The sequence below is a fragment of the Schistocerca serialis genome, unplaced genomic scaffold, assembly GCF_023864345.2.
Source record: "Schistocerca serialis cubense isolate TAMUIC-IGC-003099 unplaced genomic scaffold, iqSchSeri2.2 HiC_scaffold_1393, whole genome shotgun sequence".
NCBI classification, from domain to species: domain Eukaryota; kingdom Metazoa; phylum Arthropoda; class Insecta; order Orthoptera; family Acrididae; genus Schistocerca; species Schistocerca serialis.
The window spans coordinates 15469671-15491514 of record NW_026047617.1 but is presented as its reverse complement, the minus strand read 5'-3'; the positions used below and the strand labels follow the sequence as shown (position 1 = coordinate 15491514).

Genomic DNA, 21844 nt, shown 5'->3' with positions numbered 1-21844 from the left:
TAAGGACATCACACACATCCATGCCCGAGGCAGGATTCGAACCTGCGACCGTAGCAGCAGCGCGGTTACGGACTGAAGCGCCTAGAACCGCTCGGTCACAGCACCGGCAGCCAGATGTTACCCGGAAAATTTTTTCTGGCGCGCCCAAGCTGGGTTAGTCTCCACGTGAGCCGTGTTTACGGTTAGTGATTTTGCTGTTTTCTTCTCGTTTACAGTTCTAACGTCAAATGAAAACAAAACAGGTATCTGTGGCTGAGAGCTGCTAAGTGAATTAAAGTACAATCACGGAAGGCTAAGATATGTTGTTTGTTTCAGTTTTCTGATTTTACTGTATTGCCTTGTTTTTGGAAGTCCGGCATTAATTGCCTTGCAGAACGATGAAGTTATTTTTGTCGGTTTTCTAAATAAATGCCGCTTTTGTTAATCTTTTTCGCAGAAGCAGTCAATTTATTGGAAACGAAGTGTTTCATTCCACACTATTGGCTTTTATCAACTGTTCACTGGTTTAAAAGTGCACATTTTCATCATCTGGCATGTATGACATTAAGCCATAATAAAGAACCAAACATAAGATAATACAGTACTGGTCCTTCAAGCAAATTGCATTATGTCATAATAAAGAACCAAACATGAGATAATACTGGTATGCTAAGAAAATTTGTATCCTGAAAACCTGAAATCAGGTTCGTTCTACTTCATTGTGAATCTGGACATATGAATGTGCACTTTAAGCTGAATTGTGCATTTTAGTATGGTTTACGAAATTCCGATGCTTTAGTAACCTCCGATGTTCTATTTCTTTTATGACGTCGTGTAATATCTCTTAAATACACCAACATACGGGCTTCCTGCGTCCTCACAGCTGCCCACGAGCAGTAACGCCTGTTTTCCGGCGCTTTCTGGCAACTGCTGAAACGATTCTATTTCTCACAGGTCGCGCGAAAATATTGTGGTTCAAATGGCTCTGAGCACTAGGGGACTTAACACCTGAGGTCATCAGTCCCCTAGAACTTAGAACTACTTAAACCTAACTAACCTAAGGACATCACACTCATCCATGCCCGAGGCAGGTTTCAAACTTGCGACCGTAGATGTCGCGCGGTTCCAGACTAAAGCACCTAGAACCGCTCGACCACAACGGCCGGTGAAAATATTGTGAATGGTGCTTCGAAAAGCCTTACTTTCAATGTAAATTTCCTTTTACGCAAGATGAATTATGTTACGCGTGAAAATGTGCAATGAAATGCTTAAATCAGCGAGCGTTTAACTCCGATTTAAAACTTAACGCATTGAGAACCAGCCACTTAGAACAACTTAAAGAGTCCAGAAGTCCAGACATTGTCATTATTTAAAATTTTACTGGTACATTTGTGTGATGTATCTTAAAGTGTAACACACGCAAAAAGACCAGTATCGTATGTGAAACCTTAGCTTTTCTTGTAGCTACAGTATGGTTGGTTGGTTGGTTTGGGGAAGGAGACCAGACAGCGTGGTCATCGGTCTCATCGGATTAGGGAAGGATGGAGAAGGAAGTCGGCCGTGCCCTTTCGGAGGAACCATCCCGGCATTTGCCTGGAGTGATTTAGGGAAATCACGGAAAACCTAAATCAGGATGGCCGGACGCGGGATTGAACCATCGTCCTTCTGAATGCGAGTCCAGTGTCTAGCTACAGTATGTACATTAATTTAAACCATTAACTTTTCCTATTTGTACGATCACGCCAGTTAACAGTGATGCTGCTATTGGCTGTCTACATCACATGTCCTATGCTCTGAATGTCTGCTGTCATTGGCTGGCGAGATCATGTGACATGAGCTATGATTGGCTAACAAACGCGCATTTCAATCTCGATTTCAATGCTTCGGAAACTATACTTCCGTAATTCGAATAAGAAAATATGGAGCGTAAATGTTGCTGCACATCAGAGATCTTTCCAAAACTTATTTTACCGAGTGTTTTCGTTCTCTGAAGTCCCAGGAAGTTCAACGCTGGTGTATAAAACCTTTACCATTCAAAGGACTGATATTTTTACAGCTCCGAGGTAAAACCTTTACCATTCAAAGGACTGATATTTTTACAGCTCCGAGGTAAAACCTTTACCATTCGAAGGACTGATATTTTTACAGCTCTGAGGTAAAGTATACTCTCACCTATCATGGAACAAAGGGTAATTTTCACGTGGGAAAATGTGCTTTAACTGGGAAATCCGGGAAAAATCGGAAAATTTTTTGTTGTCTGCATATACATCCTGAAAGTAGAAATACACAGGTACACGCATTTGCAAAGAACATTATTAAGCAGTAATAATGATTTGTAAACAGCTAATATCCACCTACCATAAACAAAACAGATCCAGCACTATAACTTAAAGCATGAGACACACACCCTTGTCACTGGAACAAATTATATTTTGCCTACTTTTGGTTTCAAAAAACCAGTGATTTCACTCCATAGGTTACGAGCGGCTATATCCCAATGATATTTTTTATGTCCAGGATGTAACAAAACTCAGCCTTTGACTAAACACCAGTTATCCACAGTCCACGGTTCGTGTCGTGTCGGCCATTACGACCGAAAAAAAACAGACGTGAATTTCATCGACAGTTATCCGAAGTCTGTGCGCTCGGGCAATGACACCGAGACCGCGCACGTAATGGCGTACTGATTTGAAAAGATAGGCCTTTTCCGGCTGATGTCGGTCGTCGGCGGAATCGACCGATATCGGGGCGACTGTGACCACGGCGTAAGTGAAGCCACGCAGGCCCTGAGAGTGAGCGAAAAAGCCGGAAAGCTGACGTAAGGGCCCACGTAAACGACCATTTTGTTAAACATCACTATGTTCGCATCACCTCTGTTCCCAAAACTACTGAAGATAGACGTTGACTGTGGATATTGTATCACAGACACAGTCCCTATGACTGAACAGAAGCTGGCCACTGTGGCCGCACGGTTCTAGGCGCTTTAGTCTGGAACTGCGCGACAGCTACAGTCGCAGGTTCGAATCCTGCCTCGGGTGTGGGTGTGTGTGATGTCCTTAGATTAGTTAGGTTTAAGTAGTTCTACGTTCTAGGGGACTGATGATCTTAGCAGTTAAGTCCCATAGTGCTCAGAGCCATTTGAACCATTTTTGACTGAACAGAGATGTCACTAAACCCGCCCAAAGATGTAAACAACCATGCATGAGCAGCGCCTATTAGACGGAGGGAGTCCGACAGCCAATCAGTTCCAGTCATTCCACCAGGAAGGAAGCACACGGCTCGTGTTGTCTGTAGTTCAACCGTGCCTAGACGGTTAATACCACGGCTCGATCGCGTCGCATTTATACTTTGTGCCAGGAAGGGCTCTCAACAAGGGAAGTGTCCAGACGTCTCGGAGTGAGCCAAAGCGATGTTGTTCGGACACGGAGGAGACACAGAGAGAGAGGAACTGTCGATGACGTGCCTCGCTCAGGCCGCCCAAGGGCTGCTACTGCAATGGATGGCCGCTACCTACGGAACCCTGACAGCATCACCACTGTGTTGAATAATGCTTTTCGTGCAGTCACAGAACGTCGTGTTACGACTCTAACTGTGCACAATAGGCTGCATGATGCGCAACTTCACTCCCGATGTCCATGGCGAAGTCCGTCTTTGCAACCACGACACCATGCAGCGCGGTACAGGTGGGATCAACAACATGCCGAATGGACCGCTCAGGATTGCCATCACGTTCTCATCACCGATGAGTGCCGCATATGCCTTCAACCAGACAATCGTCGGAGACGTGTTTGGATGCAACCCCGTCAGGCTGAACGCCTTAGACACACTGTCCAGCGAGTGCAGCAAGGTGGGGGTTCCCTGCTATTTTGGGGTGGCGTTATGTGGGACCCACGTACGCCGCTGGTGGTCATGGAAGGCGCCGTAACAGCTGAACAATACGTGAATGCCATCCTCCTGCCGATAGTGCAACCGCATCGGCAGCATATTGGCGAGGCATTCGTCTTCCTGGACGACAATTCGCGCCCCCATCGTGCACATCTCGTGAATGACTTTCTTCAGGATAACGACATCGCTCGACCAGAGTGGTCAACATGTTCTCCAGACATGAATATCGAACATGCCTGGGATAGACTGAAAAGGGCTGTTAATGGACGACGTGACCCACCAACCACACTGAGGGATCTACGGCGAATCGCCGTTAAGGAGTGGAACAATCTGGACCAACGGTGCCTTGATGAACTTGTGGAGAGTATGCCACGACGAATACCGGCATGCATCAATGCAATAGGACGTGCTACTGGGTATTTGAGATACCGGTGTGTACAGCAATGTAGACGAACACCTCTCCAAGGTCTCGCTGTATGGTGGTACAACACGCAATGTGTGTTCTTCATGAGCAGTAAAAAGGGCGGAAATGCTGTTTATGTTGCTCTCTGTTCCAATTTTCTGTACAGGTCCAAAACTCTCGGTACTTAGGTGATGCAAAACTGTTTTTGATGCGTATATTTCGCCGTTGTCGGTGATGCAAAACTGTTTTTGATGCGTATATTTCGCCGTGTTCGGTGAAGCTTGGCATGTTTGTCAAGTTTAGATCGTGCTTAACGTGTGTGCGAGAAATTCTGATTGGCGGAAAATTTGACAAGATGGCGGACGTTGGTTGTGTCGATGATACGCAGCGCATGTTTAGTGAAAATTGCTTTATTACGATTTATCACACTGTATTGTGAGTTTCCACAACTGTGGAATATACGATCGAGGACAAAAACAAAATAGCACTGACAATTATCAAAATGATAGAGGTATCACATCTTTCCCAGCCATATACTAGGTAGCAAGGGTTTATGAACAAAATCGATGTTTTACGTATAACATACAAGAGTGAGTGCCATGACATAAAATAAATCGAAGTCCTTCGGTTCTTCCGCGTCAGAGGAGAAAGTAGAAGAGAATAATTTTGCGCGTACAATACTTGGCGCTTTTTTTTCTTTTTTTTTCAGTGTGAGGACGGAGTTACTAACGGGTCACTGTCGTTTACGGCTTTTCGTGTGTGTGTATTTCTCTCTCATTTTTAACCATTCCCTGTACCAGGGTCTCGTTCTTTAAACATTGTTCCAGAGTCCTGTTACAAATACTGTATCTGCACTTTCAGCCATTCCCGCAAGTGCCAAAATGCAGAATACACAAAAAAGCGTCTGCTTCAAAAGTAAGGTTAAATTGACAAACTTTCTTGGCACGTGTATAGGCTTGTTTGACACGTGCGTGGCTAGATAAGAGCGAATGTGACGCACGAATTTCCTCTTTTACGCTGCGCGTAACGAGTTTTTGAGAGTTTTATTGCCCATTCGAAGAAAGCTGATTTCGTCATCGGGTTCTGATAATAATAGGACCGTTTAGCTGATTTTGATGTGTAAATCTCTCATTTTAAGCCATTTCCTGGACCAGTGACCTTCTTCTTCTTTCTTTCTTCTTCTTCTTCTTCTTTTTCTTCAAACATAGCACCAACGTCAATACCAGGATGGCTTTGTCTGCATTTATCGCTATTCTCATTACTGTCAAAATGGCAGAATTTTATACGAGGGCTGTTCAAAAATTAAGGTGACTTTTCAAATTGCGCGGACAACGTACATCCGGTTATCGATCTTTTTGTTTTGTTATGTTGGTACACACGTCCCGAACATACGTTCACAGTTTCAAGTTTGTTTTTGACAGATAGAAAGGTTAGACGTGTTTTAGTGTGCTCGACTATTTCCGATTATTACAAAAAATGGAGCAAAGAATTTGTATAATCAATTTTTTTATGAAAAATGGAATCAAGTGGTCTAAAAAACTTCAGATGTTGACAGTGGCATACGGTGAGTCTGCTCTAAGTGAAAAAAAAGTTTACAAGTGGTACAAGCTTTCCAAGATAGCCGAGATGCCACTGACGAACCTCGCTCTGGCCACCTCAGCACATCAACAACAGATGATAACGTCGAAGCTGTGAAGAAAATTGTTTTGGAAGATAGTCGAATTACCGTAAGACAAGCTGCTGAGGATGTTGGCATATCGGTCGGCTCGTGTCATGCAGTTGTTTTTTGGATATTTTGGGCATGAGACAAGTGTTAACGAAGTTTGTTTCGAAACTTCTCAATTTTGTTCAGAAAAACCGTCGTTTGAGCATCGTTCAGGAGCTCTTGACTTGCGATAATGATGATCCTGATTTGCTGAAATGGGTCATACCTGGTGACGAAACACGGGTTTACGGTTGTGACGTCGAAACCAAAGCCCAGTCGTCCCAATGGAAAAGCATCCCGGAGAGGCAAGGCCGAACAAAGCACGCCAAGTCCGGTCAAATGTCAAAGTTCTGCTGCCCACTGTTTTTTTTTTTCCAATCACAGTGGCGTAGTGCATCGTGAATTTTTGCCTCGAGGTCGCACGGTCAATGGGTATTACCTTGACGTCCGGAACTGACGAAAAACAATTCACCGCTTTTGCACCACGATAGTGCACCTGTTCATTCATCGTTGCTTCTGGGAGATTTTTTGGCCAAAAACAACACGACAGTCATTCCTCAGCCACGATATTCACCGGATTTGGTTCCCTGCGACCTTTTTCCTGTTCCCAAAACTGAAGAGACCTATAAAAGGACGAAGATTTTCAACGATTGAGGAAATAAAAACTGCACTGCTGGAAGTACTCAAGGCTGTACCAAAAAGTTCTTATGAGAAGTGCTTCGAGGATTGGAAGAAGCGCTGCCACAAGTGTATTGCATCAAAGGGGATTACTCTGAAGGGGACAGCATGAATACTGATGAATAAATAAGTGTTTTTTCATAAAAATATAAAGTCGCCTTACTTTTTGAACACACCTCGTCTGTCGGTATCGCACTTTCAGGCACTGTAGCTCAACAAACCTAGAAAAACAGGACTATCTTGGATAGATCTATAACGCACTGTAGCACCGAAACCGCATATTTGCGTGATAAGCATGTATAAATACGAAATCCACCAAATACAGCACTACCTATCTGGTCTATGCGGGACTATAACTTCGGAAAATGTGAAAGTGAGATTGCGCTGTACGGTGTGCTTTTGTTCTACAGTCTGGGCAGAGGACACGTCATAGCTTCAACCAATCAGAACATAGAATGAGAGTACATTACACGTTATGTAATCAGCCATAACCCTGGAAATATTTGGTCTCTCTGTCGTTTTGTGGAATGGCACCTCTGGAGTCCCACTTCATTCTCTCCACGTTCTGTGTGTGGACGGAACGCTCTTACGTATCTGTAAGGTTCAGACTATGGTTCACTCTGACCTGCTGAAAACCTACAGTGCCGACTAGAGTGTTGTATTAACTGAAGCAGTCACTAACGATCGTCGTTCCAGAGAGGATCTTTCCTTTTATTATTCTGAACCACTCTTACTTCATCAGAAATTCAGTGGGCTCAAGGAAGCGTTTTTTAGCTCGGCCCTCCCTGAATTCCACCGACAGTTTCCTGAGATTTCACGGCCATTGGTGAGTCCTTTTTCGAAATTTCGCTGCGCCAAGTCACAACCAGACTGTTGTATTCCAACTGTACGTAGACCTCTGGCTACACGCTACAGATCAGTCTGTCACCAAAGCCAGATTTTTGCTGCCGATTCAAGCTGTGATCATATGCCCCGGCTTAACAATAGTACAGGAAATCGCGAGAAATTCGGAAAATACAGCCAAAAAGAGCTTAATCGCGCCCCTGCAAATCGCGACCTATTCGTAGAACAGCCAAATACGTGTAACAACAAAAAATACAAAAGTCACAGCTTCACTGCCAGTAATGTAACCCAAGATCACTGAACCCTCCTAGAACTGACGGTTGCAGTTGGCACCAACGTGGTTCCCGTCAACACTTTTAGCAGTACGATCGTCAGTATACGGTGTAAAACAGGACATTTTGTATGTAACAAACCGATGGAGACCTTATAATTGTAATTAATTAGTGCGTAAACTATAAATTATGAGTTCCTTCGAATAAAATAAGAATAGTAAAATTTAAGATGGTTAGTAGTAATGTCCGTCGAGCAGTCTAAGGCGCTACAGTCATGGACTGTTCGGCTGGTCCCGGCGGAGGTCCGAGTCCTCCCTCGGGCATGGGTGTGTGTGTGTTTGTCCTTAGGATAATTTAGGTTAAGCAGTGTTTAAGCTTAGGGACTGATGACCTTAGCAGTTAAGCCCCATAAGATTTCACACACATTTGAACGTTTTAGTAATGTCAGTGTCATGTGTCCCCCCCCCCCCCCTCGTCGCCGTCCCACTTTAATGGTCTAGGATTAAGTTCTGTTATTATGTCCAAGCCGTGACACACCCTCGGGAATCGCGAAATCAAAATCATTATACAGGGTGCGTCAAAAAACTGTATACACACTTTGAAGCGTCATAGAAAATTTATTTCCCGGCCTACAATGTTAAATTTCTGAAAACTTAAAGTCCAATTGGAAAAATAAATGTACTTTTGCAAATGTGATTAATGTTCAAACTAGTGGCCTTCAGCATCAATACATTTCTGAGTACGAGTCACCACTGACTCTGTACATTGTACCAAAGTGTCCAAAGAGATTTCTGCGCACACCGCCTGAATCTCATTCCAAAGTGTGTCCAGGTTACTTGGTTTACGTTTGTACACCTCATCTTTTACTGTGTCCCGTAAGAAGGAATCCAGCGGCGTGAGGTGTGGAGAGCGTGCAGGAAACTGGATTGGTCCCCTGCGTCCTATCCACTGGCCTGGCACATCGTGATCCAGGTATGCTCGTACGTCCCTATGATAGTGCGGCGGGGCGCCATCTTGTTGGAAATAAAACTCATCATTACCGTATAATGCACGAATGGCAGGGAACATGGAGTCAGCAAGCATTGTTAGGTACGTTTCTCCAGTAACAGTACCTTCAAAGTGGAAAGGCCCAATGAGTCCCCTTGCAGACGAACCACACCACACATTTACACCAGGCAAATTCACAGCCTTTTCAACTGTAATGTGACGATTATCTTCAGCCCAGTACACACAACTGTGGCTATTGACAGCTCCATTGAGTTTGTATTGGACTTCATCCGACCAAATTATGCTACCCATAAATCCCGGTTCACGTCTCACCATCTCCTGAACCCATCACAAAATTCTAACCTTCTATCTGGATCGTCGTCACTTAGCTGTTGCAGCAGCCTCGGAATGTACACACGAAACTTGCCTTTCTTCAGAATGCGTTGCACACTACCAGCACTTACATTACTCTCACGTGCCGCTTGCCTCGAAGATTTTTGAGGCGAACGCTGAAACAGTTGCGAGACCGCAGTTGTGGGGAATCATCACTTGTAGCTGTACGAGGTCGCCCTGATCGACCTTTATGCACATCACACACTGTTCCACGAATTTCTCTCGTAGACGTGAAATTGTTAACCTTGGAGGTGGTTCTGTACCATAGTCACTTCTCCACTGTCTTCGAACCGAGGCTACATTCTCAAACTTCCAGTACCACTTAATTATCTGCTTCCGCGCTTCGAAGCTCAAACGCACGTCCGCCATGTTGCAGGTAGTTCCTTGCCACTGCTGCCACCTGTTGAAGAAACATAACATTACTTTCTCACATATATTAAACCTTGTAGAACGGGAAATAAATTCACTATAACAGTTCAAAGTGTGTATACATTTTGTTGACGCACCCTGTATATTCGGGATGAAAAAGATTTCTACATACAAGAGTAGCAATGTGATTGCTTCGTTGGTGACCGTTTAACATGTCGTCTTACGTCCCAGGCTAAACACATGACGGAAAAAAGCGGAACCAAAATTATATAAGAAGCCATAGCTCTAGTTATTTCTGTAGCTGCTGTATGTGTATTAATTTGTGTGTGCGGGCGAGACGAAACAGTCACTTTGCCATTGCCTGGTCGGTTCACGTCTTCTGTGCTCGCTGTAATTGGCCAACTGGATCACGTGTCCTGTGCTCAGATTGCGTCAACAAAGCCACATCGTCCAGGCAGTCTAGACGCCACGCTTTGCGATGCTGTTGTGCCGTACTGATGGATTTACTTGCTCATCGCGCAAATGTGCGGTTTCAGCGCTGCAGCGCATTGAAGGCCAATCCGAGAGACGTCATTGTCTTTTCGGCGTGTTGTGCTACAATGCCTCAAAATCCGATACGGGCTTGCTTGGCAAATCCGTAGTCAGATAACGATTTTGTCAAACACATTTGATCGTTTGCGGGGGCCTTAGCCGCGACATTCTGGTCTTGCACTCGACTGAAAAAACCGACCGAAAGAAAAAATCGACGGGTAAAATATTCAAATGTGTGTGAAATCTTATGGGACTCAACTGCTAAGGTCATCAGTCCCCAAGCTTACACACTACTTAAGCTAAATTATCCTAAGGACAAACACACACACACCCATGCCCGAGGGAGGACCCGAATCTCCGCCGGGACCAGCTGCACAGTCCATGACTGCAGCGCCTTCGACCGATCGGCTAATCCAGCGCGGCCGACTGGCAAAGTGGTGGTTAAAACCAGTAGATTGTCCCATCACGAATTCCATAATGTTTGAAGTGAAGTGCGGTGTCATACCTTACGTAAATGGTGCCTAGGGTGTTTTGTTTGTATGTTTCAATTCTAGTTGTTGTTTATAATATGTTGTCACCGATATTTCCTGGCAGATCTAAACTGTGGATCAAGTCGTGACTGCAACCTGGGACCTCCACTTTCTTCGAGCAGGTGTTGTGCTTGCTGAGCTATCCGAGCGTGACTCGCGACTTGCCTTCACAGCTTCAGTTCCGGTAGTAGCTCTTTACCTGTGTACCTCGTGTTGTTCATTTCGTGTGGGTGGTGGCTCAGATTAGTACGTTTACTGTGGTAGAGTCACCAAAGTATCCCCAATAGCTGACAGCACTGTTGGCAGCTTTCAGTTGTAGAGTGCCAACAGGTGCAGGTGAGACAATAATCGACTACAGAGGTGTGGCGTCGTTGGCGGGGAGAGGTAGCCTATAGGGAACGCGTTAAGTGACTGCTCGAAGTACCGGGTGATCAAAAAGTCGGTATAAATTTGAAACTTAATCAACCACGGAATAATGTAGATAGAGAGGTAAAAATTGACACACATGCTTGGAATGACATGGGGTTTCATTAGAACAAAAAAAAAACGAAGTTCACAAAATGTCCGACAGATGGCGCTGGACAGCGAAACGTCAGTGACTGCGCATGACAATCGTGTATAAAAGGAGCTGTAATGAGAGTCTGAGAATCTGATGCGCCAGCAGTCGCAGCATGTTGACGTTACCTGAAAAGGCACTTTTAGTGAAGCTGTATTATCAGAACGGGGAATGTGCTAGTTCAGCGTTACGATCCTATCGCCATAGGAAGGGGATTCGAACGGGCACCTGTTACCTGGCGATTTAGTGAAGCGGAGGGCATTTGCGGTGTGGGCGTTTCAAAAGATGCCGGAAGATGACGATTGGTTGAGTTACTAAAATGTAGACTTTCACGGCCGGAAATATCATGTCCAGTATAATTATTCGTTTAGAGGAGACGCAAGTACTAGCGGCCACAAGCGGGTATTACGAAAGGCTCTACAGGGAGGCAATCGAAATCGCTAAACACCCAAATAATTTCAACCGAAAGGAGGAGGGCGTGAAATTAAACGGTATATGGATGCCGGTGTTGAGGAAGATGTGTACCACTCGTCCACTACTGGGTGATGGCAACGGCGACGGACAGCGGCCAATTGCACTGACGTTTCCAAAACACGTGACGTCACGCCGCGGCGCGGGAGCGCGCGGACACGGAATTTAGCGGCAGTCAGTAGCGAGCCAGCGGGTGTGTTGGACCTTCCATCGAGCTATGGACCAAAAATGGTTCAGATGGCTCTGAGCACTGTGGGACTTAACATCTGTGGTCATCAGTCCCCTAGAACTTAGAACTACTTAAACCTAACTAACCTAAGGACATCACACACATCCAAGCCCGAGGCAGGATTCGAACCTGCGACCGTAGCGGTCACGGGGTTCCAGACTGAAGCGCCTAGAACCGCACGGCCACACCGGCCGGCCAGCTACGGACCCCCTTGAAGATGTCTCCCGCAGTCGGAGACGAAACGTTGGGAATCGACACAGAATTCAGCAACCGACCACGGCATAACATCCCGGATAATTATAATGGACATGATTGGTTGAGTAACGTGTTGTGGACCGACGAAGCTCATTTCACGCTCCGAGGGTCTGTCAATGCCCACAACTGCAGAATTTGGGCTACCGAAAATCCTAGAACTGTCGTGGAAACTCCATTGCACGACGAGAAAGTCACGGTATGGGTTGGATTTACCACATCTAACATTATCGGGCTTTTTTTCTTCGAGGATATGCGTGATTCTGGTTTTGAAACTGCTACCATGACGGGTGAGAGGTACGCCGATATGTTACAGAATCGCATCATCCCCAGCCTGGCTGATGAACACCTGAAGAACGTACGATGTTTATACAGGATGGCGCTCCACCCCATATTGCTAGACGCGTGAAAGATCTCTTGCGCCCGTGGTTTGGTGATGATCGTGTGCTCAGCCGCCACTTTCGTCATGCTTGGCCTCCCAGGTCCCCAGACCTCAGTCCGTGCGATTATTGGCTTTGGGGTTACCCGAAGTCGCAAGTGTGTCGTGATCGACCGACATCTCTAGGGATGCTGAAAGACAACATCCGACGCCAATGCCTCACCATAAATCCAGACATGCTTTACAGTGCTGTTCACAACTTTATTGCCGGCCGAAGTGGCGCTGCAGTCTGGAACCGCAAGACCGCTACGGTCGCAGGTTCAAATCCTGCCTCGGGCATGGATGTTTGTGATGTCCTTAGGTTAGTTAGGTTTAACTAGTTCTAAGTTCTAGGGAACTAATGACCTCAGCAGTTGAGTCCCATAGTGCTCAGAGCCATTTTTTGAACAACTTTATTCCTCGACTACAGCTATTGTTGAGGAATGATGGTGAACATATTGACCATTTCCTATAAAGAACATCATCTTTGCTTTGTCTTATTTTGTTATGCTAATTATTGCTATTCTGATCAGATGAAGCGCCATCTGTCGGAAATTTTTTGAACTTTTGTATTTTTTTGGTTCTAATAAAACCCCATGGCATTCCAAGCATGTGTGTCAATTTGTACCTCCCTATCTACATTATTCCGTGATTTATTCAGTGTCAAATTTATTATAGACTTTTTGATCACCCGGTAGATGCGCGAAGCAGCTGAGGCGAGCTCTTAGCAGCTGTAGAGCCAAAACATTATGACCACCTGCTTTGTCTGTCTGTGGAATGCAGTACATCACTGATTCTGCGTGCCAGGGTCCGACAGCTTATTGGTAGGTTTGTGGCTGTAGATGTTCATGCACAGGTCACGTGATTCGCACAAATAATGGGCTGCAGATTTGTGTGCGCGGTGGTGGTGCCTAATAGTGACAAAAACACGTAGGATTTCCATCACGCGAATTTGGTCAGCGAGACATTAATGTGAGCTATAATGCTCCTCAAATTCCTGTTCCACGGTTCTGGCTCCGAGATGCGGACAACTATACTGCAGAAAGATAACACCGCCATTGGGGAAGACATCTAGCGTGAAGGGATGCAGGTGGTTTGCATTTGTCAGAGTGCCTTTGATTACTGCCACAGGTGCTGAGCAGATGCGGGAGAATGTCTCCCAGAGCATAACTCTGGTCCTACCAGCCCGCGTCCGTGGTGCGCTGCACATTCTGAGCCGCCGTTCACCTCGATGGCGGCATTTGTGGACATGACCGTTGTTTACCAAAAATGTGATTCACCCGAAGAGCTGACACGTTTCATCGATCGTCAGTCGAACCCCGACGGTCCCGCGGCCACTGCATATGTGCACTACTGACCATTAAAATAGCTACACCACGAAGATGACGTGCTACAGACGCGAAATTTAACCGACAGGAAGAAGATGCTGTGATATGCAAATGATGAGCTTTGCAGAGCATTCACACAAGGTTGGCGCCGGTGGCGACACCTACAACGAGCTGGCATGAAGAAAGTTTCCAACCAATTTCTCATACACAAACAGCAGTTGACCGGCGTTGCCTGGTGAAACGTTGTTGTGATGCCTCGAGTAAGGAGGAGAAATGCGTACCATCACGTTTCCGACTTTGATAAAGGTCGGATTGTAGCCTATCGCGATTGTGGTTTATCGTATCACGACATTGCTGCTCGCATTGGTCGAGATCCGATCACTGTTAGCAGAATAAGGAATCGGTGGGTTCAGTAGGGTAATACAGAACGCCGTGATAGATCCCAACGGCCTCGTATCACTAGCAGTCGAGATGACAGGCATCTTATCCACATGGCTGTAACGGATCGTGCAGCCACGTCTCGATCCCTGAGTCAACAGTTGGGGAAGTTTGGAAGACAACAACCATCTGCACGAACAGTTCCACGACGTTTGCAGCAGGATGGACTATCAGCTCGGAGACCGTGGCTGCAGTTACCCTTGACATTGCATCACAGACAGGAGCGCCTGCGATGGTGTACTCGACGACGAACCTGGGTACACGAATGGCAAAACGTCATTTTTTCGGATGGATCCAGGTTCTGTTTACAGCATCATGATGGTCGCATCCGTGTTTGGCGACATTGCGGTGAACGCACATTGGAAGCGTGTATTCATCATCGCCATACTGGCGTATCACCCGGCGTGATGGTATGGGGTGCCATTGGTTACACGTCTCGGTCACCTCTTGTTCGGATTGACGGCACTTTGAACAGTGGACGTTACATTTCAGATGTGTTACGACCCGTGGCTCTACCCTCCATTCGATCCCTGCGAAACCCTACATTTCAGCAGGATAATGCACGACCGCATGTAGCAGGTCCTGTACGGGCCTTTCTGGATACAAAAAATGTTCAACTGCTGCCCTGGCCAGCACATTCTCCAGATCTCTCACCTATTGAAAACGTGTGGTCAATGGTGGCCGAGCAAGTGGCTCATCACAATATGCCAGTCACTACTCTTAATGAACTGAACTGTATCGTGTTGAAGCTGCATGGGCACCTGTACCTGTACACGCTATTCAAGCTGTGTTTCACTCAATGCCCAGGCCTATCAAGGTCGTTATTACGGCCAGAAGTGGTTCTTCTGGGTATTGATTTCTCAGGATCTATGCACCGAAATTGCGTGAAAATGTAATCACATCTCAGTTCTAGTATAATATATTTGTCCAATGAATACCAGTTTATCATATGTATTTCTTCTTGGTGTAGCAATTTTAATGGCCAGTAGTGTAATTGACAATGTTGTCGGGTTAAAGTGCGAACACTTACGGATGGTCTGCTGCGTAACATCGTGATCGATAATGTACGATGAAACACTCGTGTGTGCACCGACATTGTGCTCGTTTGGCCGAGACGCCACAGCTCACCACCTATCCTGCCCACGTTCTCTGATGAGTAGTGGATGTCCAACCGTTTAGTGCCTAGTGCTAGTTTCACTGTCCTTCTACCTCTTTCTGTAGATGCTCGAGACAGTGGCGTGTAAACATTTGATCAGCTTATCCATTTTCGAGATACTCTTTCACAGGCACTGCGTAGTAGTAATCTACCCTTTATCAGAGTCACTTATCTGAATGGCTTTCCCCATTTGCAACCCGTATCTTCTCTACGTGTCTGCCCCACTTGTATACTTTTGTTACCACATCGTATGCCCACAATGCCACCAGGCAGCAACGGATGTCGCGGTGGTCAGTGGTCGTAATCGTTTGACTCGTAAGTGTTGTAGGAACAGTGGAGGTGACGATCCGTTGGCAGCAATGATCTCATGGACGGGGTTGCCGTGACGAACTGTGCTGTAATGTAGCGGAGGTCTGGGTTATGTCGGAAGCCGATTGTTCGTCCGAGTTAGCGAACCTGTCGAATGTCTCGCCAGAAAATTCTGTTTCTGTTAAATAATATAATAATAATAATAATAATAATAATAATAATAATATCACATCACAGCCAAGGCAGATTAAGCGTGGAATATATCAAGCAAACGCATTAAGTCCTTTCTGGTTCTGCCTTGCTCTGAACCCACTATCCAACATGCTAAATAATACAAATTATGGATATAATATTACTAGAACATACCAACACAAAATCATACATTTGCTATACATGGATGATCTAAAACTACTGGCAGCAACAAATCAACAACTCAACCAATTACTAAAGATAACAGAAGTATTCAGCAATGATATAAATATGGCTTTCGGAACAGATAAATGTAAGAAAAATAGCATAGTCAAGGGAAAACACACTAAACAAGAAGATTACTTATTGGATAACCACAGTGACTGCATAGAAGTGATGGAAAAAACAGATGCCTATAAATATCTAAGATACAGGCAAAAAATAGGAATAGATAATAAAAATATTAAAGAAGAACTAAAAGAAAAATATAGACAAAGACTAACAAAAATACTGAAAACAGAATTGACTGCAAGAAGCAAGACAAAAGCTATAAATACTTATGCTATACCAATATCTACCTACTCATTTGCAGTAGTGAAATGGAGTAACACAGACCTAGAAGCACTCAATACACTTACACGATCACAATGCCACAAATATAGAATACATCACATACATTCAGCAACAGAAAGATTCACATTAAGCAGAACGAAAGGAGGAAGGGGATTTATCGACATAATAAACCTACACTATGGACAGGTAGACAATTTAAGAAAATTCTTTATAGAACGAGCAGAAACTAGCAACATACACAAAGCAATCAGTCATATAAATACATCAGCTACACCTTTGCAATTTCATAACCACTTCTACAATCCTTTAGATCACATAACATCAAAAGATACAAAGAAAGTAAATTGGAAAAAGAAAACACTATATGGCAAGCATCTGTATCATCTAACACAGCCACACATTGATCAAGACGCATCCGACACTTGACTAAGAAAAGGCAATATATACAGTGAGATGGAAGGATTCATGATTGCAATACAGGATCAAACAATAAACACCAGATATTACAGCAAGCATATATTAAAGATCCCAATACCACAACAGATAAATGCAGACTTTGCAAACAACAAATAGAAACAGTAGATCACATCACAAGTGGATGTACAGTACTAGCAAATATAGAATACACCAGAAGACATGACAATGTAGCAAAAATAATACAGTAACAACTTGCCATACAACATAAACTAATAAAACAACACGTTCCCACATACAAGTATGCACCACAAAATGTACTGGTGAATAATGAATACAAATTATACTGGAACAGAACCATTATAACAGATAAAACAACACCACATAACAAACCTGACATCATACTCACCAATAAAAAGAAGAAATTAACACAACTAATCGAAATATCCATACCCAATACAACAAATATACAGAAGAAAACAGGAGAAAAAATTGAAAATTAGATCCAACTGGCTGAGGAAGTCAAGGACATGTGGCATCAGGATAAAGTTGACATTATACCAATTATACATCAACTACAGGAGTCATACCACACAATATCCACCAGTACATCAACGCAATACAGCTGCATCCAAACTTATATATAGAACTACAGAAATCTGTAATTATTGATGTTCAATTACCCGAACGTTCCTAAATGCAATGTAACATATACCGTACAGTTAAAAGGAAGTCACGCTTGATCGAGGTCCATGTCACTTTCCATTTTTAACCAGATATAACATCTGAGAAAGGAAAGAAATAATAATAGCTTTATTCAACATCGAATGATACACTGCACACGTACAAAGAAACAGTAATGATTAAAGTTATTTGTACAATACACAAGACACATTCTTCTGAATACGTCATTAATTTACAACAAAATTACAATAAGATGTTTACTGATTTCTATTCACATAATTTCGCGAAGCATTTGTTGTTCTTCGTGTAAGTAAGTATGGTACTCTTCTAATGTGTAGAAAGGGTGTTTTACTAAAAGTTTCTTAAGCTGGTGTTTCAATTTAACTGTAGGAAGAGCCATGACTGCACTAGGCAGTGCATTAGCCAATTTTATACCTGCGTACTGAGGCCCCTTTTCGTAAAGTGCTGTTCTGTGGGTGCCAATGTAAAAACTTTATTTCTAGTATTGTACTGGTCGAAATCTGAATAAGTGTTCGGGTGCAGTCTTTTCAGAAGCAATATGGCTTTTAGAATGTATGTGTTTACAACACTTAACACCTCAGTTTTTGGAAACAAGTTGCGACAATATTTCCTATATTTTGCTCCACAGATTATTCTCACACCCCTTTTTTGAAGAATGAGTTTGGTTGTTGCCCCCCAAATTTCAATACTGTAGTTTAAGTGAGAGGAGAAAAGAGCACGGTATGCAGTCCATAGGACTACAGTGTCTCTACAGAACTTGTTAATAGTACTGATTGCAAATATATTTTTTGACAACTTAGTTGTTAGGGAGTCAATACGTGTGTCCCATTTCAGGTTGCTTTGGATTGTTACGCCAAGGAATTTTGCACTAGACTCTTTCTTTACCAATTCGTTGACAATGTATAATTTAATTTCATTATTCAAACTACTTTTGTTAAACTCCATCAAACATGTTTTACTGGTGCTTACATTTAAGTGGCTTTCATTAAAAAACTGAACAATTTCTTTTGTCACATTATTACACTTGGCCTCTAGTTCATTACACAACTCCTTTTTACACACAATGGACGTGTCATCGGCATACAAAACAATTTTTGAATTTATAGTACAGTATTTAATATCATTTACATAGATAAAGAACAGAAGGGGGCCCAAAACTGAGCCCTGGGGCACGCCATATTTTATGCAAGCGATCTCTGATTTGTAGACACCACTTTCCGTTTTAAGCAGAACAAACTGTTTTCTAATGCTCACATAACACTTTATTAGGTCATAAGCAGTGCCTCTAATGCCCATGTTCCGTAGCTTGTCTAATAGGATGTCAACATTCACACAATCAAAGGCTTTTTCTAGGTCTAGGTATGAAATTTGTAGTGACAGACTGACCAGTAGTGTAACCTGAGCCCTAAGTTAGATTGGAAGATGATAGTCTGATTGTGCGTTGGCAAAGCCAATGAATGTGATGGCTTTCTTTTTGTATAGGCTACTGTATTGTGCATTCTAGAGTTAAATTTATGTCGCTGGTGAAGACACTATTTTCTTACAGTGGCTATATTTTCAGATTTTCAGTACATCTACATCTACACCCATACTCCGCAAGCCACCTGACGGTGTGTGGCGGAGGGTACCTTGAGCACCTCTATCGGTTCTCCCTTCTATTCCAGTCCCGTATTCGCGGAAAGAAAGATTGTTGGTATGCCTCTGTGTGGGCTCTAATCTCTCTCATTTTCTCCTCACGGTCTCTTCGCGATATATACGTTGGGGGGAGCAATGTACTGCTCGACTCCTCGATGAAGGTATGTTCTCGAAACTTCGACAAAAACCCGTACCGAGCTACTGAGCGTCTCTCTTGCAGAGTCTTCCACTGGAGTTTATCCATCATCTCCGTAACGTTTCCGCAATCACTAAATGATCCTGTGACGAGGTGTGCTGCTTTCCGTTGGATCTTCTCTCTCTCTTCTATCAACCCTATCTGGCTCGGATCCCACAATGTTGAGCAATATTCAAGCAGTGGACAAACAAGTTTACTGTAACCTACTTCCTTTGTTTTCGGACTGCATTTCCTTAGAATTCTTCATGTGAATGTCAGTCTGGCATCTGCTTTACCAACGATCAATTTTATATGATCATTCCATTTTAGATCACTGCTAATGCCTATTCCCAGAAAATTTATGGAATTAACTGCTTCCATTTGCCGACCTGCTATATTGTATCTAAATGATAAAGGATATTTCTTCCTATGTATTCGCAGCACATTACACTTGTCTACATTGAGATTCAGTTGCCATTCCCTGCACCATGTGTCAATTCATTGCAGATCCTCCTGCATTTTAGTAAAATTTTCCTTTGTTACAACCTCTCGATGTACCACAGCATCATCTGCAAAAAGTCTCGGTGAACTTCCGATGTCATCCACAAGGTCATTTATGTATATTGTGAATAGCAACGGTGCTACGACACTCCATTGCGGCACACCTGAAATCACTTTTACTTCGGAAGACTTCTCTCCATTGAGAATGACATGCTGCGCTCTGCTATCTAGGAACTCTTCAATCCAATCAGACAATTGGTCTGATAGTCCATATGCCCTTACTTTGACTGTGGGGAACTGTATCGAACGCCTTGCGGAAGTCAAGAAACACGGCATCTACCTGTGAACCCGTGTCTATGGCCCTCTGAGTCTCGTGGAGAAAAGCGCGAGCTGGGTTTCACACAATCGTCTTTTTTGAAACGCGTGCTGATTCCTACAGAGTAGATTTCTAGTCTCCAGAAAAGTCATTATACTCGAACATAATACATGTTCCAAAATTCTACAACTGATGGATGTTAGAGATATGGGTCTATAGTTCTGCACATCTGTTCGACGTCCCTTCTTGAAAACGGGGATGACCTGTGCCCTTTTCCAATCTTTTGGAACGCTACGCTTTTCTACAGACCTACGGTACACCTACATCAGATGGCATTAAAAAGAACAGCATTCCTGACTCTCAGTGCCAATGGAGATCCTGTGACATCATCGGAATTTATATTGCAGTGTTTCTGTTTTTTATTATGTCAGCTGTCAGTTATTCCTTAAGGCACATATCTCTATCACATCAATGATGTGAGCGGTCTGTTGGCTCAATATCACACTATTAACTTGTCCTGAAATAGTTTCAGCCATAAGAAATGATTTCAGCGACAGTTGTCAAATATGTTGGCATGTCGTTGCTGTTATTTGTTCCATTAACACAGTGGGAAGTAGCTGAAATCCGTGTGAGTGCGGGTTTGTAATGCTGTTTATGTTTTTTTTGCAGTGTCTGCAAGCATATCCGACAGACGTCCACTCGACAGCTCGTCACCTCCCCTGGCGCCTTCCACCTCACCGTAGTCCGACTGCAGGCTCGACAGTGAAATGGTTTCAGTGTCTGAGCACAGTGGACTGTGCCACGCGGGAGAAGGCGCTGCAGTGTGGCGTACGAGCATTGACGACTTGCCTGAGGAGATACTGATAAAGATCTTCTCTCACTTGTCTTTCACTGAGCTAGTGGACGTGGTACGGAAAGTGTGCCGTCGTTGGAGAAAGCTGTCGCGAGATTTGAGGTTGTGGGCTGACAAGGAATACCATGTCGAGTAAGTAACCTGCTGGCTGTAACATTGTAAAACTGACGTGGGAACTTTGGATGTGAGCACACTGTCGGCACAACTTAGATCATTCTGCTTTTGTATTCAAAATGAGTTCCACTTTTAGAATCCTGTAAAGGAGCTAAGACCTATTTGATTTTGGTATATTTGTTAGATTGAGTGTGTTAGCTAAATTGGATAGTGTCATTTGGTGCACAGGTGCTAGTAATAAACTGTCTTCTTTTACTTCTTCATTAGTCTTGTACCCTGTTCTGTTTGTGAACCAGGGTATACGCCATATTTTTACCTTTCTTTTCTACCCCTTTACTTCTCTTTGCGAGAATGTACCCATTCATTTTTTTCTTGCCCTCATTTTTCCCTGACGGAGTTTCAAAAGATTCCAAAGATCAGTGACTCTCTCTGCCGATTAAATATCTTTCTGCCCACCACCAGTTCCTATTGTGCTCTGGCGTAAGAGTCTACGATAGGGCCAGTGGTGTACTTACATGTTTAATGCAAGAAACATTTCTGTATGTTTTCCCCACATTACATTTTCATCTATCCGTACTCCTAAAAATTTAGTGACACGGGTTTTCTTTATCTTACACTGCCCAAGTTCTGTTGTTAT

The 21844-nt window shown here is 43.8% G+C and overlaps 1 protein-coding gene across 4 annotated transcripts in view; it reads left to right on the top strand.

The window, feature by feature from the left end:
* Positions 1-21844, top strand: part of LOC126442619 (uncharacterized) — a 140050-nt gene that overhangs the window by 24581 nt on the left and 93625 nt on the right. For all 4 annotated transcript variants that reach the window (XM_050090704.1, XM_050090702.1, XM_050090703.1 and 1 more), the window contains exon 2: positions 20910-21225. The gene's annotated coding sequence lies outside the window, so the exon portion shown is untranslated. The remainder of the gene's footprint in view (positions 1-20909; positions 21226-21844) is intronic.